Source organism: Panthera tigris, chromosome A1 (assembly GCF_018350195.1).
Source record: "Panthera tigris isolate Pti1 chromosome A1, P.tigris_Pti1_mat1.1, whole genome shotgun sequence".
Classification (NCBI taxonomy): domain Eukaryota; kingdom Metazoa; phylum Chordata; class Mammalia; order Carnivora; family Felidae; genus Panthera; species Panthera tigris.
Genome location: NC_056660.1, coordinates 111278524 through 111293892, shown reverse-complemented (window position 1 = coordinate 111293892; position 15369 = coordinate 111278524). Strand labels below are relative to the sequence as shown.

The 15369-nt window shown below is 46.9% G+C and overlaps 1 long non-coding RNA gene across 1 annotated transcript in view; it reads right to left on the bottom strand.

Annotated features, from left to right (window-relative positions):
- LOC102960025 overlaps positions 1–567 on the bottom strand; it is a 72585-nt gene extending 72018 nt beyond the window's left edge. The window contains exon 1 of the long non-coding RNA XR_006216928.1: positions 406–567. This is a non-coding gene — a long non-coding RNA (uncharacterized LOC102960025). The remainder of the gene's footprint in view (positions 1–405) is intronic.
- Positions 568–15369: the final 14802 nt, after the last annotated feature.

Below are 15369 nucleotides of genomic sequence, written 5' to 3'. Positions count from 1 at the left end.
AGCAGTGCCCACGAAATCAAGTCACAGAAAATATGATGAGATAGGACTGCCCAACTCCAGACCCTTTCTCCATCAGTGACTAGTTCTGTCACAGTCAAACCTTGGACAACTCAACCTGTCAGAGCTGTGCTATCCAATACAGTAGCTGCTACTCACAGGTAACTAAATTTAAATGAACATTAATTAAAATTAAATAACACTAAACATTTAGTTCCTCACTCATACTAGCCACATTTCAGACACTCAAGAACCACACACAGCCAGCAGCTACCATATTGAACATAACATTTCCTTCATCACAGATGAAACTGATTAATACGATTGATGTTGGGCGGGGGGAGGAGAAGCCCAGCACAGGGCCCAGCACCCCTCACCCTTCCCATAACTTCTAGTCACTCCTGCGACCTGTCACTGCTCATGCCACCTCCTTGAAGTCCTCTTGGGGTAGCAGGTGCTCAGTCCACACAGCATGCCTCCCTCACGGTGGGAAGATGGATCGGTATTCTCTTTATCTCCACTGCCACTTGAAAACTGATGCTGTCACACCATTTTACAGATAGAGAAATGGAAACCCTAAGAGGAGAAGACAGTTACTTATCATCAGGTTATTGGTGGCTTATGAAATTATTCAAAGGGGAAAAAATGGGTGGTGGTGAGGCCTCAAGAAAGACTTTCAGAACCCTGCCAATCTGAAGGCAGATGTACCCAGCAGAGTAACGGCCTCCCATAGAAACTGTGAATGCATATTTTACATTTTATGGCAAAGGAGAATGATGGTAGCAGATGGACTTAAGGTTTAAAATTGGATGACTTTAAAATACAAAGATTAGCCTGGATTATCTGAATGGGTCCAATGAAATTTTAAGGGTCCTTAAATGCGGCAGATAGAGGAGGAAGAGTCCATATGAGAATGATGCCATGTGAGAAAGACACAACCAGCTATTGTTGGTTTTGAAGATAGATGGAAGGGCTCATGAGCCAAGTAAAGTGAGCCTCCAGAATCTGGAAAGGCAAGAAAATATACTTCCCCCTAGATCTTCCAGAAAGGAATGAAATCCTGTTGACATCTGGACTTTAGCCCAGTGGAATCCATTCTAGATTTCTAACCTGCTAACTGTAAGATAATAAACTTGTGTTGTCATAGTTTCCTATGGCTGCTGTAATAAATTTAAAAATACTTTGGTACCAGAAGTTGGGGGAGGGGGCTCCTCTAACAAATACCATAAAGACTAGAGGAATTCTGAGGAACATGCTAGAAAGACTAGATTGGCCTGAATGGAACATAGTAGAAATATCGATGTTAACAGTTCAACCAGTAAGGACTCAGAAGGAGTCAGGAACATCGTAGGGAAAACCTCAATTACCTTAGAGAATCCTTAAATTGTTGTGTAAGGACTGTTGGTATAAATATGGATGTTAAAAGGTGCTGCCAGGAAGGGCTCAGGAGGAAATGAGGAAATGTCAGTGGAAACTGGAAGAAAGAGGATCCTTGTTATAGAGCAGCAGAAAACTTAGTGGAATTGTACCCTGCAGTTATGTGGAAAGCACAACTTGTAAGAGATGAACCTGGATATTTAGCCATGCCAAGTGCCAAGAAGTGTTGGAGGTACGGCCAGGTTTATTCTTGTTGCTTAGTAAAATGCAAAAGGAAAGAGATAAACGGAAAGAAGAAATAGTAACCAAGGAGGAACTTGGATTTGATGATTTGGGGAATTCTCAGCCAATCCAGACTGAAAAAGACTAAAATTAAAAACTTCACTGTCAGGAAAACATGTTCTATGGTAAAAAACTGAAGGTTTTTTACAAAAATCTTTTTTTAGTACCTCAGTAAGATCAAAAGGTCAGAGCATTCAGTCACACAGAAGACTCTTTGAAAAGATTAAGTGTGTGACTCATAGGTCCCCTCAGCCATCTCAGTAGAAGGCAAGAGAGATGAGATTATCTATAGAGGAAGAGAGCCACAAGATTCTTGAGAATATTATACTAGTAGAAACACTGCCAGTTTGTACTTAAAGAGGCAGAAAGGGGACAAAAATGATAAAAAAAAAAAAAAGTTGTATGATCTCCAAAATTCTGCAGGCAAGAAGAGGGCAGCTAAAACCCCTCAGCTGCAAACCATGCTACCCTTAATGAAAAAGGAAAGATGACTGACTCAGAGGGTGGAGCCTTGATCCCCAAGGACAGAGCCAAGAATCAGAAATGAGGTCTTAAAACCAAATCTAGAGTTTGCTCTGCTGGATTTCAAAATTGCTTGGGACCAGCAATTTTTATTTTCTCTCTTTTTGAACAGAAATGTCTTTAACTGTTACCCTATTCACCATTGCATTTTTGAAGCGGAAAACTTGTCTCTTTAATTCCACAGGCTCCTAGGTGAAATGGAATTGTGCTTCAGGATGGATTATACCCAGAGCCTCACTCACAGTTGATTCAGGGAAAATTAAGAAGCTGCCACTGAAACTGACTTCAAGAATGCACTTTCGTAACTGCAATCCGGTGACATAAAGGTACTGCCACTGCCACGATTGCTTGTTAACACCCACAAAGCTAGTGACCAGACACTAGAACTCCAACATGGAAAAGTCAACAGCATCATGGCCATGCTTGCCGTTACCAGGCTTGTTGCCAGGGCAACAAGACGACAGTCTCTACCTCATTTCTATCTTCCAAATCTTGCACAAACACATCTAACTAATAGGATCTACTTTCATCTGCTTACAACTTGACTTGAGCTATAAAGGAATATGAGACATAGTTTTGTCTTATCACCATTTGTATACAGCAAGGTATGCTAGAAGGAGGTTGGAATGAATACCTAGTGCCAATTCAGTTTACCCCCAAGTCACCCATTATGCTAAATATCATGTCATTAAATCCTCAAGGCAACTCAATAAAAGAGACACAAATATTATTTCCAATTTACAGACAAGGAGGCTCAGAGGAGTTAAGAGACTCACAGAAGACCATATAGTTAGGAAGGAACAGAAATAAAACTCAAGAGTCTCTGAATTTCAAGTTCATGTTCTCAATCATGGCATGCATTGCACTGATCCTCAAGGAAACCAAAATATAATGTAAAGGATCACCGATTTGCATGTTCAAAGTAATGGCAAAAAGTTACACAAAAAAAAAACTTGGTGGACCAAGTGAAGCAAGTGGAGGTCACCACAATCCTAAGTAGTCCTTGAGTAAATACTACATATCAGGTATTGCTCTAGGTACTACGGATGTTAGTCAAATAAACTCTTAGGTGCAGACATAGTAAGAACCAGTAAAGGGAGAGGCTTACTCTACCAGTAGAGGATAGAATAGGGGATTAAGACCTATGTAGAAAATCAGAGAAGGCTGCATTGGGGAAATTACAATTATACCAAGAGATTTCTGCCCTCCAAAGAGGAGCTAGTTAATTTGAACTGAACTCTTACAGTGGACACCTTAGAAACTTTTAATGAAATATTTTTTAATCTTATAAAAAGAATAAAAAATCTAGTAAGATACTGAAGACTTACCAGGCCAACATCTCCAAAAAGACTCGGACATAGACAAGATAAGCATTCAGAGCTACTTTAGGCCTGAGGTCATTTTCTGATCCAGAAGAAATATATAAGTTGAACTATAGTTGTGGTGACCTCCTAGGATGAGAGGGACTGAAGTCAAAATCTAGGTCCCACCCAACGTGGGGAGTTGAACTCAACACATGCAGTGAGCTGAGCCTCTGAAGGACTTCACTTTGAGAGAGAGGATGAACCAGAAATAAACAGGCCCTCTTGTGAGCCTGTGGCTCATGTTCAAATAACCTGGGAGCAAAGAATCTCAGGTTTGAATAGCTAGTAGGACCACCACAGCCCAGCAGAAGCAAGTGAAAATCTTCTTTGAAAGACTTGTTCCTAAAATAGATTTTCAAACTAATGACCAGCACATAGTCAAAAATAACCAGGCACACAAGGAAACAAACAACTGAAACAAATTTACAAAGATTTCAACTAACAGAATCTTCTCACAATCTAGAAAAAAATTGTGTTTATAATGTATTTTAAAAAAGCAAAAACAAGATGGAAAAACATCTACAGGGACAAATGCTCAAAGAACTGAAGGGCTGATAAAAGTTAACTAGGTATAAAGGGTGAGGGAGATGGGAACCAAGATGACCAGAGGCTAGACTCTGATAAGCATTTTGGTCTCCGTCCTGAGAACAACTACTTAAAGTTACCATCAAAGAATTTTAAATAAAAGTTGAAATAAATAAACTTGGGTTTCGGAGGATCATTCTAGTCTCCTGCTCATCTCTGAAAAGACTTACCCTTTCTCCCTTTACCCTGTGGGAACTCACACAACAATCCTGAGATCCACACTGAACTAATATTGCCCTCACGAGTAAGTGAGCAAGGCAGTAGCCTGTGTCAAGGGACCTGCAGAGTAACCTAAGTCTCTTTGGGCTCATTTTATCTGAGAATACAACACAGAAAAAATGTAGGTGGGGAAGTCCCTGTTGACAGTCAACTAGGGGGTCCCATTGCCTGAGGCCTGCTAGGCCTCAATACCCACATCTGTAGAGAGGCACTCTTGACACAGCCTTGGGCAGTGTGAGCTCCCAGGTGACTTGAGTCATGTACCCTCAGCAGGCAAGGTAGTGTGTACGTGTGTATATGCCCATGTATGTATGTGTAGGAGAAGGGGTGGGGCAAGAAAAAAGAAGGGCCAAGATTTTCATCCTCAATGTTGAACTGAGCTCATAAGTGCAGTGTGGCTAAGGTCTGAGGGGAGCACTTGTAACCCCCACCAACCGAGCTACATATTGTGGGAGAACAAGCATACCTCAGGAGCACCTCATGAAGCTCCTCCTTCCTCATGCCAGATGGGAGATGCTGTGGATACATCACTCACCTGGAGCCCTAGCACTCCCACCCATACAGCATTCATTACCTACAGGCCACCAGGTCTTTGTTATTGCATGCCATGGAGCCACCAGCGCACCCTTCACCCCACAGCAGCCTTCCAGAGGATCATGGACAGGTCGTGACCCCATCAGGGACCAAAGCCCACCCCTGTTCCCTGCTCTGAGCATGCCAAGGGAGTCCCTGGAGTGTGTGGTGCGGGGGAGACCACTGTCAGCCCAAGCACTCCTGGCAGTGTTGGGGCCTTTGAGGAAAAGTTCATTTCGTCAATCAGCCTATTGTTGGCCTGCCAAGCGCAGGCTCGTCCTCCCCCGGTGTGTCACTGAGTGCTGTTGACACAGATGTCAACTGTCAAAGGTGCCCTCCACCCTCTGCCTCCCTCCCAGGACGTCCTGCAGGCTCGGCACATGGGCCTCTGTTGCAATGCTCCCCACTGGCCCCTTGTAAGAACCAAGATTGCCACACCTTCGGAATTGCCAAAACTTGACTGGATACTTCATCATGCGGATTGGCCATGGAGGCTGCAGCTGACATGGACAGGTATGGCAGATACTTGACTGTTTGCCAAGTGACAAATCCCAACTGAGTGAAACCTGCAGACTTCACAGTATCTGCAGTGCATGCTTCCTCCTGCCCTCTCAACAGAAGAGGCTGGCAGTAGCTTTCTGGGGCTCATTTCCAGCATGGAAAGAAAGGGGCCACATCTCCATAATCTGCACATACAGGGCCTCAGCCAGAAGGCTAAAACCACAACACTGGCTGAGCTGCCCCCATTCCCTCTGGACTCAACCCAGTAATGTTCCCAGGAAAGACTGGGGACAGTAGGCACAACGTCAATCTATGCAGTGGGATCCCAATAACTTCCATCCTCGTCCTTGTCCTTCATGAGTCCCAGTGGACCTCAGGAAAGAGGATATTTCATTCCATAGGCCATGGAATGGCTTCTGCTAAATGGTCATGTTTGTTGTCTCCAAAAACGTCCACAAAACCTGGCCAAGGAAATGGCAAAGGCAAAGAGTAAAATAGTTGGAATCTATTCTCAGTGAGCTCTCTGTCTAGATGGGGAAAGCGCAAGCACGCGCGCGCGCGCGCACACACACACACACACACACACACACACACACACACACACACACACACACAGACTGTAGCACATGTAGGGTATATGCCCAGTTAATGGGTCAGTGGGATTCCTAAGGAAAAGTACTGTATCCTGGTATGGATAAGACAGGCAGGTTTCCTGATTAGTTCCAGCATAGCTGGGTGGAATATAGACAGAGCAATGGCTTAATAAACTGTCTAACAAGAATGAGCATAGTGCCTTGTGAGGACCCTCATCCTGGGACCACAGACTGGTGGCAACCCCTTGGGTATAAGCCATGCCACCATCATCACTGTTGTTCAAGGAGGGATAGTCCAGCCTACAGGGAAAGGGACTTCTCCAAGAGCAGTCAGCCAGCCATGTAGGGGCTCGTGCCCAAAGCTTGGCTGCAAAAACAGTGGCCCAGCCACCATCAAAGGATGCTACACTAATATGCCCTGGGCTCCTTCTCACAACATGCTGTTCTGCAGAGCCAATGATTCCTTCCCAAGATTGGCCAAGATTTCATCTCTGGAGCCCAACCCCACAGAGCTGTAGCAAGAGGTTGAAGAGAGGGTGAAGAGCCGAAGCAGTGTCCTGCCTAGCCCAGGCCAGGATAGGTTGACAGTAGAAGGTTTTGGGTCTTCTAATTTTGAAACATCTATATGACAACTATTTTGAAATCTCATTCAATTTTGAAATTTCCTCAAGATAAAACCCACATCTGATTTGGATGAGTTGATACCTTGAGCACTGGCATAGGATGTGGTAATCAGTCTCCCCTGTTCTCATGACCTTGTGGGCTGGCTACATGAGCCCTCCTCTAATAACCTGCCACAGGATGGGAACTGGCACATCATGGGGCTCTGCCCTAGTGGGAGGCAGCACCCATGAAGTCACAGACAAGGCTGCATAAGCCCCAGATTCCCAGCATCCAGCATAGTGTCTGGCACACAGTAGTATCTGATGAGCATGTGTTGTGCTTGTAGTCCTGACATTGTAATTCTCAAAGTCATTCAAGTGCCCAGTGCCTCAGTTTACCTAGATGAAATCAGCTCATGGTTTCCTTGCTCTAAGAAGCTCTATCAGTTGAACAATACCATTGTTAGGGAAGACTTGTAAGCTCTACAGAGCACACAGCTTTTGGCCCATGACCTGGATCTACACGTGTAAAACAAGTCAACAAGAGGCCCGGGGACCAGGGTCCAAAGAAGCTTACATGACTTTTTCACTGCAAGAAGCACGTGCCCTGACAGCTCTCACAGCAGAACTCAAAAGAGCATATGAAAAGCTGTATGGAAAGTTATGGTGCTGAGGCCACTGACCCTTTGATGTAGAAAGTTCTTCAGAGGGAACACCCCACAGCCCCATCCTGCCTTGAATACCAGGTTGACACCAGCAATAGTGCCCAGAGGAAAACAGCAGTTTGTGTTCTGTCATGCAGTTGCACTGAAGAACATTCTGGAAGACTTCTTTTCCAAGTCAGGATTTCTTCCCCGGGACAGAGAAATTAAGGATGATCATCTGCATGAGTGAGATCTTTTAGGACTGGTGTAAATTATCTGGGTGTAGCAGTGGCAGGTCTCCACCATAAGATGCTTCAACTGACAGTACTTATCTATTTTCATGTGACCGTGATTATACTGTGGCAGCTGTACCGGTTGTACAGCACAAGTTATGATTCTAATTCTGTGAGCGCTGAGCGGTTCAGTCATGTTTCAGAGATACCTCCAAGCAACGTTCACTTATTCCACAGCTTCCCTTCAGTGCCTACTAAGCAGCAAGCATGGAACTAGAGGTGCTTCCAGCACAATGGGGACAGGCAGAGACCTTTCAACTGGAGATGGAGCAAATGGAACTCTCTCAGGCCGTGTTTTCCTCCAGACCTCTGGCCTTGCCCTCCATCACAGCCATGACTCCCTCTGAGGCCAACCTGAAGATGACTCACCAAGACCTCTGAGCATGGTCAGGAGACCATGGCCTCAGATCCTGAATCACCCATGCCCACATCTTCAACTCTCACAGCCTCAGCTAGCCCATCTGTAGAATGGGGATAAAAGGAGTACTTCCAAAAGACCCAATAAGAGGAGGGCCTAACAGCATAGGTGATACCTTTTATCCTAACTGTTCAGTTCCTTCTACAGAAGAAAGACGGGGAAGCAAGGGTCCGGGTCCCCTCAGGAAAGGTTCTCAAATCTGTCCTCAGGTCCTGCCAGTCCCCAGCCACTCTCAACAGGTCTCCAGGCAACAGGTTCACAGTCTAGGCCCACCCCACGTCTCCCCAGAGCTGTGAACAAGGCATCCCTCCTGCCCCAGGCGGAGGCAGGAGGACACCTCAACATCCCGATTAATCCTGCTCAACCTCCGTGCAAGCAAAGAGCTGGGGGGGAGGGGGGTTGAAAGAGTCAGGTCTCCACCATGACTCACCTGCAAACAAGGTCACTACCCATGAGGACTAGGCCTGGCGTGACCTGGAGGTGACCCTGAGAGGGAAGGAAGGCCCTCCCTCCACCCTAAAATCTTTCCCAACACTTCTCATGGCTTCAGTACTCACTACTAGAGAGAATTTCTTCGGAGGCCAGAGACAGGGTAAGACTGAGGAATTCCCTCTTAATAACTAACATTTTTAGCACATGCACTAGTCACAGTTTTAAACATTCTACACAGGTGGAATGATTTAATCTGCCCCACAGCCTATGACTTAGGTATTCTTATGCCCATTTTATAGATGAGGAAAGCAGACTTACATAAAGAGACATGCCCAGGGGCACCTGGGTGGCTCAGTCAGTTGAGCGTCCGACTTCGGCTCAGGTCATGATCTCATAGTTCCTGAGTTTGAGCCCCTCATTGGGTTTGCTGCTGTCAGCACAGAGCCTGCTTTGGATCCTCTGTCCCCCACTCTCTGTGCTCCTGCCCCACTCATGTTCTTTCCCTCAAAAATGAATAAACATTTATTTTAAAAACACACACACACACACACACACACACACACACACACACACACACACACAAAGAAAAAGAACCATGCCAAAATGTCACAACAGCTAGTGAGTGGCAGATCCAAGAACTGAACCCAGACAGCCTGATCTTACAGCCTCTTATTTTCTTCTCCACACCTTCACACAAAAGGGACCTGGCCAAGGAAAGTGGTTTATAAAGTATTTACCAAAGAGCCCTAGACTTGTAGGGTGGTGGCTTGGGAGGTACTAAGGAGGCAGAAAGAGAAGAGGGGTAAGCCTCTGATACCCTCCCCATCTTAATCAATACAGCTTTCTTAATGCCAAACCTCAACTAGAAACCTCAACTAGACAGTCCAAAGGATTGAAGGGAGCTAGAAGACCAGAATCTAGACAAGAGCCATCTAACTTGGGGCCTTGGAAACTAAGGGTCCCTTCTTCAGAACTTCCCTAACCCTCTTAGGGCCTGGAAAAAAACATGATTACAGGTCCAGAATGTAAATGGTACCAGCAGATGGTTTGGGAAATCAACACACACACATACATTTTGTCTCTCTCAGTCTGTCCTCAGCAATGCACCTAGATGGATGACCCATGAGTTGTCTTTGGCCCCTGATCAGCCCCACCCTCATATAGGACATCCTGGGGCATCTATCTGGGAGCAATGATCCAAGATCAAGTCTAGACTCTTGTCTCAGTGGCTGTGTGGCCTGTGGCAGTCCACCTGTGTTCTGTGCTGCAGGTACCCCATCTGTAAATAAAGTGTTGCAGAGGCTGAAGACTGCACAATGGTTCAGCCTCAGAAGGGAGCTCGGATCCATCTGTCCTTTCCCCCATGACCAGCAAGTTTCTAAAGACAAGGGAGAGTCTTGCTCACCTCTGAATCCTTTGGGAGGGGCACAAGTCCTCACAGGCAACATGTGCTGGGCATATGTGGCTGGGCTACAGTCACCTGTAGAAGCTGACCTTGGGAGCCATGAACCACACAGGGCTTGGTGCAACGTGGGCCTGGGCCAGGCACTTGAGATTTGCTTCAAAGTACAACAGACCGATGACATCCTCAGCCTCTGCTTCCTGTCCAACCTCACCAGCAACTGTCTCCACACCCAAGAGGACCCTACACTGAAAATCAGTCTGGGTGGACAGAGGATCATGACTGTGGTGGAGCCCAAACCTCTTCTCCCTCCCATGGGGACAACGGTGACCACAGGAAGACAAGGCAGGACTGATAAAAGTCTAGGAAAAGAGGGTCAAGACCGCCTCTCTCCTCCCAGCCCGCTGCTGGGCACACAGACCATCCTGGAAGGGCAGACAAAATCCCTGCTCCCAACTGTGTTTCACTTCCATTCCCTCTTTTGCTCCCCCCACACCTCCTAGAGCCTCCACAAACCACTCAGCCAGGAACTCTGGACAGACAGCCAGGTTCTGTCTCTTTTTCCCACCTCAAACCACCCACCTCAGGCAGGAGGCACCAAAACCTGGGGAAGGCAAGTAACATCTATGGCTAGACGGTGTCTGCACAGGGCAAAGACGGGACACGGCCAGTTCAAGGGCCCCAACACACTGTTCTCAAAACACTTCCATGTGACTCAGTCACTTCCGAGAGGGATGAGGGTCTCTCACCCTCCACCTCACATCCCTAGCAATGAGCAATGCTCTACCTGAGGAGCGTCTATGCACTGTGTCAAGGCACTTGTGTTGCACAGGACCTGGAGCACAGTTTGGTTTGAATTGAAGAATGCTGCATCAGAATGCCCACACCCCATAGAGGGTGAGCCCTGTCACTGCAACTACAATCCCCTCACCTCATCTCCTCAATCTCATCTGACCAAAGCTTGAGTAGGAGGCAGCTTGGAAGGACTAAGGGTCTTGGGTCAGCCCCCCATCTCCAGAGTGAAGCAGGGGCAGCCAGGGAGTAGAAGAGCCCAAAAAAGTCATGATACTGGTCCTTGTGACCCCCCCCCGAGTCATCCTTGCCCCCATGCCCCCCCACACCTGCAGCACCCTCAAAGTTACCTCACTTTCCTCCTCTGATGATGCCCAAGTAAACATGTTCAAAACACACCCTCCTGTCTGAATGAAGGAGCCCACTCTCCCAGATTAATCTGCCTCCCCATAATAAGGGTTCAAACAAGATGTACCCCCCCCCCCCCGAATGGATGCCTTTCTCTAACCCCACACTGGCAATTACTCCCAATTACACGATGTGACAAGGTGCTGGGGCTGGAGCACTTAACTGGGGTCCTACATTATGCAATGTTTTTAATCCTCTTACTTAAGGTGGAAAACCGATATGGCACTCTGAGTTCACGTGAATGGCTGGAAAAATAATTCTAAGAAATAAAAACATCGCCAACATATCACCTTACAGGCTCCCCAAAAGGATTAAAAGGATGCATAGTCTGAATTTTCAAATGCCCTCTGCTGAACTCCTCTGGAGTCTTTTCTAGGCAAAGGCTCCTCAGAGAGGGTCCAAGCGGGGATTCCCTGAACAAAACAGCAGTTCCTCTGTTGCTTTGGGTGACTTCCATCAGCTAAAACCCCAAGGCCCTCCAGCTTATGCCCATGGCCACAGCCAGGAAGGACTACCTGAGTCCACTGCTCCCCCAGAGCATGTAGGGTGCAAAGGCCAGCACTCCCCCATCCAGAGCTCAAGCCTCATCCCTCCTTCATCCCTAAGGCAGGTCCCACCTTATAAGGCTGAGAAGGATCCTCCGCTGACTTCGTGGACACACCAACAGACCCAGAGGCCACAGAGATAACCCCTGCATCAAGGGTAGGAGCAGCTCAGGCCTTGGACAAGGCAGAGAAGACCTCCTAAACCCCATCCAAAGGTCCTCAGTACACAATGGGCTCTTTGTTTTCCCCCTGATGAGCTCAGCTATCCATCCCTGCCAGGATGGCATTCCACAATGAACTCACCTAAGGTCACTGGACGCTCCAGTTGCCCCTAGCAATAAATGGGCAGGTGGGCAAGCAATGGGCCCTGGCTTCTGACACCCATACCCCAGCCCTGGGACCTGGCCTTTGGATGGGAGGGAACAGTCCGACACTAGCAGGTACAATTACAGTGGCTGGGCCCATTAAACCTTGGGAATAAAGAGCGGGCCTGGTAATTACCCCTAATCCTCTTCGAGCCTTTGTCTGCTAGCAGCACTGCCTTAAGCCTAATGGTGTGAGATAAGTAGCCAGACTCCCTAGCCCTCCCCCAGAACTGCCTCAGGCAAGTCTAGGGTGGGGGCATTCAGTTCAAGCCCACCAGGATGCCACTCCTAAAAGGTTCTTTCGACAGGACCCTCCACCAAGAGGCAGACCCGCATGGCCCCCACAGGACAATGAGGCCCCTGGGGCTACAAGATAGTGGCAGCTGTGGCAGCAGAAGAGGAGGGGGAAGGTTGCAGATACTGGAGGGAACTGTCTTTGGCCAGGAGGTTTTAATCAGGAAAAGCCAACCAACCACTGGCCACCTGGAACCAACATCCATTTCCATAACCATATTCTGGTTGTGCTCAAACAGAATTCCTGCACCCAAGGAATTGTGTGCAGGATATAGATTGTGGTGTGGAGAGATTCACCAGTAAAGCGCCTGGCCCTCAGACTGATGAATGGATGCCTGTCTATTACAAAGGACCCAGAAGCTTCCACTCGTGTTGGTCAGCCTCACTGCTCTTTACAACAGCCCTAAGAAGCAGAAGGGGCACCTGCGACCCCAGATATCACGCCCTTTGTCCTCTGATCCCATGAGCCCACTTGGCACATGTTGAGAGCAGGGTTTGCCCAAAGGGAAGTCCCCAGGGTGCACCTCAACAAAAGACAGGTGCTACCTGTGCATATTCTCCTCTTCCTTAAAACACAGTCCCCCCAACCCCAGCCTCTCTCTTATTCTTTTATAAAGACATATGTCCTTGCCCATTTAAAGAGGGGAGTTCCTGGGGACTGTTGCAAAATTTCCCTATTTCTCTAGACAAGTCAGAAATTCAAAGTGTTAGCTAAAATATCCTTTTAGATATCAGCAACCAATGGGGCCCCTGGGTGGTTCCACTGCTTAAGTGTCTGACTTCAGCTCAGGTCGTGATCTCAGAGCCTAGAGCCTGCTTCCAAGTTTGTATCTCCCTCTCTCTCTGGCCCTTCCCCACTCATGCTCTCTGCCTCTCAAAAATAAACAAACATTACCCCCCAAATTTTTTCAAATAGTAATAAAAAATACCAGCAACCAATTCCAGTAATTTAAAACACAGAATGAACCAAACAAACGTGTCTGCAGGCACACACACATCCCACTTGCAAGCTCAGCGGTCCTCAGTTTGCCTGGTTTTGTACCCCTCCAACCTACCTCAAATCAAGTTCTGACAGCAAGTACCACATCACCTTCGTGTCTATTGCCCTGGCACCTAACACGGAGCCTGGCACACAAGACATACTCATTAAATATTGGGTAAATGATTGACTCATTAAACATTGGGTAAATGACCGATTGAATGAATGACAAACTGAGGGTGGACGGTCAAGTCACCTGTGCAAGGTGCCCCAGCTGTTAAGGATAAATCAAAGATGAGCAGCCAATCCCGGGCTCCTGACTAAATGTACCTGCCACCGCGACATGTTGCTTCCCTCGGGCCCACTCAACATTAATAGAAATTAATAGAAACAGTCCTTCTTGCCTTCTGTAATTGTAATCTACACTTACGGTTTAAATTCCAGTGTTTCAGGTGACGTTTTGCATCCCCCAACCTCCCCAGTAGAGGAGAGCTGGGCTGCAGACCCCTTCTAAGCATGATAATTGAGGATGCATAGTCCAGGGGCTGGGTGCAAAGGTTTGCAGACCTCAGCAACCCACAACACCAAAGAACGGCCCCTTGTGAGGAACCCCTCTCCGAACTTAGGAGGCTGATGTGGTGTAGTCTTCTGAATTCTGTCACCACCAGCAGCCAATGTCAATGGAGTCTTTAAGCACCAGATTCCTGACCTGGAGTCCTGCCCTGAGGGGCCACGTCACATATTCAGCTATACATGGCTATCAGCCTGTGAGGCCAAAGCACAATACCTAGTCTTCCAGCTGAACCCAGCAGCTCAAATAGTGCCTGTAAGGACTACCTGATGGCACACAACCACATTACAAACCTGCAGAAAGGGATCTGCTGGAACTGCAATCTCACTTCAAGGCTCAAACAGGGAAGGACTGAACTCTTCCCATCCTACGTGGTTGCTGGCATAAGTCAGTTACTTGCAGCCAGCTGAAACGGGGTTTCTTGCTGGCTTTCAGCCAGAAGCCATTCTCAGTTTCTAGCTGGTTGTTGGCTGGAGACTGCCCTCAGTTCCTTGCCATGTGGGCCTCCCACATAGCTTCATCAAAACCAGCAAGGCGGAGAGCCTTCTGGCAAAGCTGATGTTCACAATCTCATGTAAGCCATCATAGAAGTGATACCCCATCACCTTTGCCACATTCCAGTAGTTGGATGGATGTCACAGGTCCCTGTCAATCACATCCAAGACAGGAAGGAACTGTATAAGGGTATGAGTACCAGGAAGAAAGGATAACTGGGGGGTCAATTTATAGTGTTCCTCACACTGCCTAACTACAAAGTAAAGAATTTTTTATTTGCATAAATTAGAATGATTTATTGCATAAATCCAAAATGACCAGGAGAAAGGAAAAGAAAACAATAGTAGATAAGAGATGTCAACACTGTTTTGGAAGCCAGCAAGTAAATGGATGAGTGATGCTCGCTTAGGCTCCAGCATTCTGTAGCCTGCTAAGCCTGCACTGGGCCAGCCTTCAAGAAGCAAGCTGCTGTGTTCCAGAAGCTCAGAAGTTCAAGTGAATTAGAGGTAATGATGCCTCTGAAGGCAGAGGTGCAGCTGAAATGGAAAAGAGAATGAATAAATTCTTTAAAAGGAGGTGAGACCTCCATCCCTAGATGCTTTCCCTAATCCTCATCATCCACATTATTATTTCTCTCCCAAACTTTCAGAAGACAGTTCTATCCTCTGGATTCAGAAACAACAAAGCAAAACTCAGAAGCAATGGGGTACCATTCTGTGAAAAGTGATATACAGAACAGCAAAATCCCCCAGACCCCTTTGTCCTTTTGCATCTAAGACTTACATATGCCATGATGGGACATTTCTCCCTGAAACTAACCAGCTCCTGAAAAAACTCAAGACACCTTTATTTGATGGTCCCCAGCTGGTTCCTACCCAATCACATTGCAGACAAGTGCATTTGTCGACAAGTCCCACCCATATCCAGAGGACTTCACACCAGCATGTTGGTGCCTCCTCTTAAGTATAAACCAAAAACAAACAAAAAAAAAGTATAAACCAAAAATCACCAGATATTGCTAAAAGCCTCACACATACACACACACACACACACACACACACACACACACGGACTACTACCAAGAGGACAACATAAACAACATATAAAACAGGAACT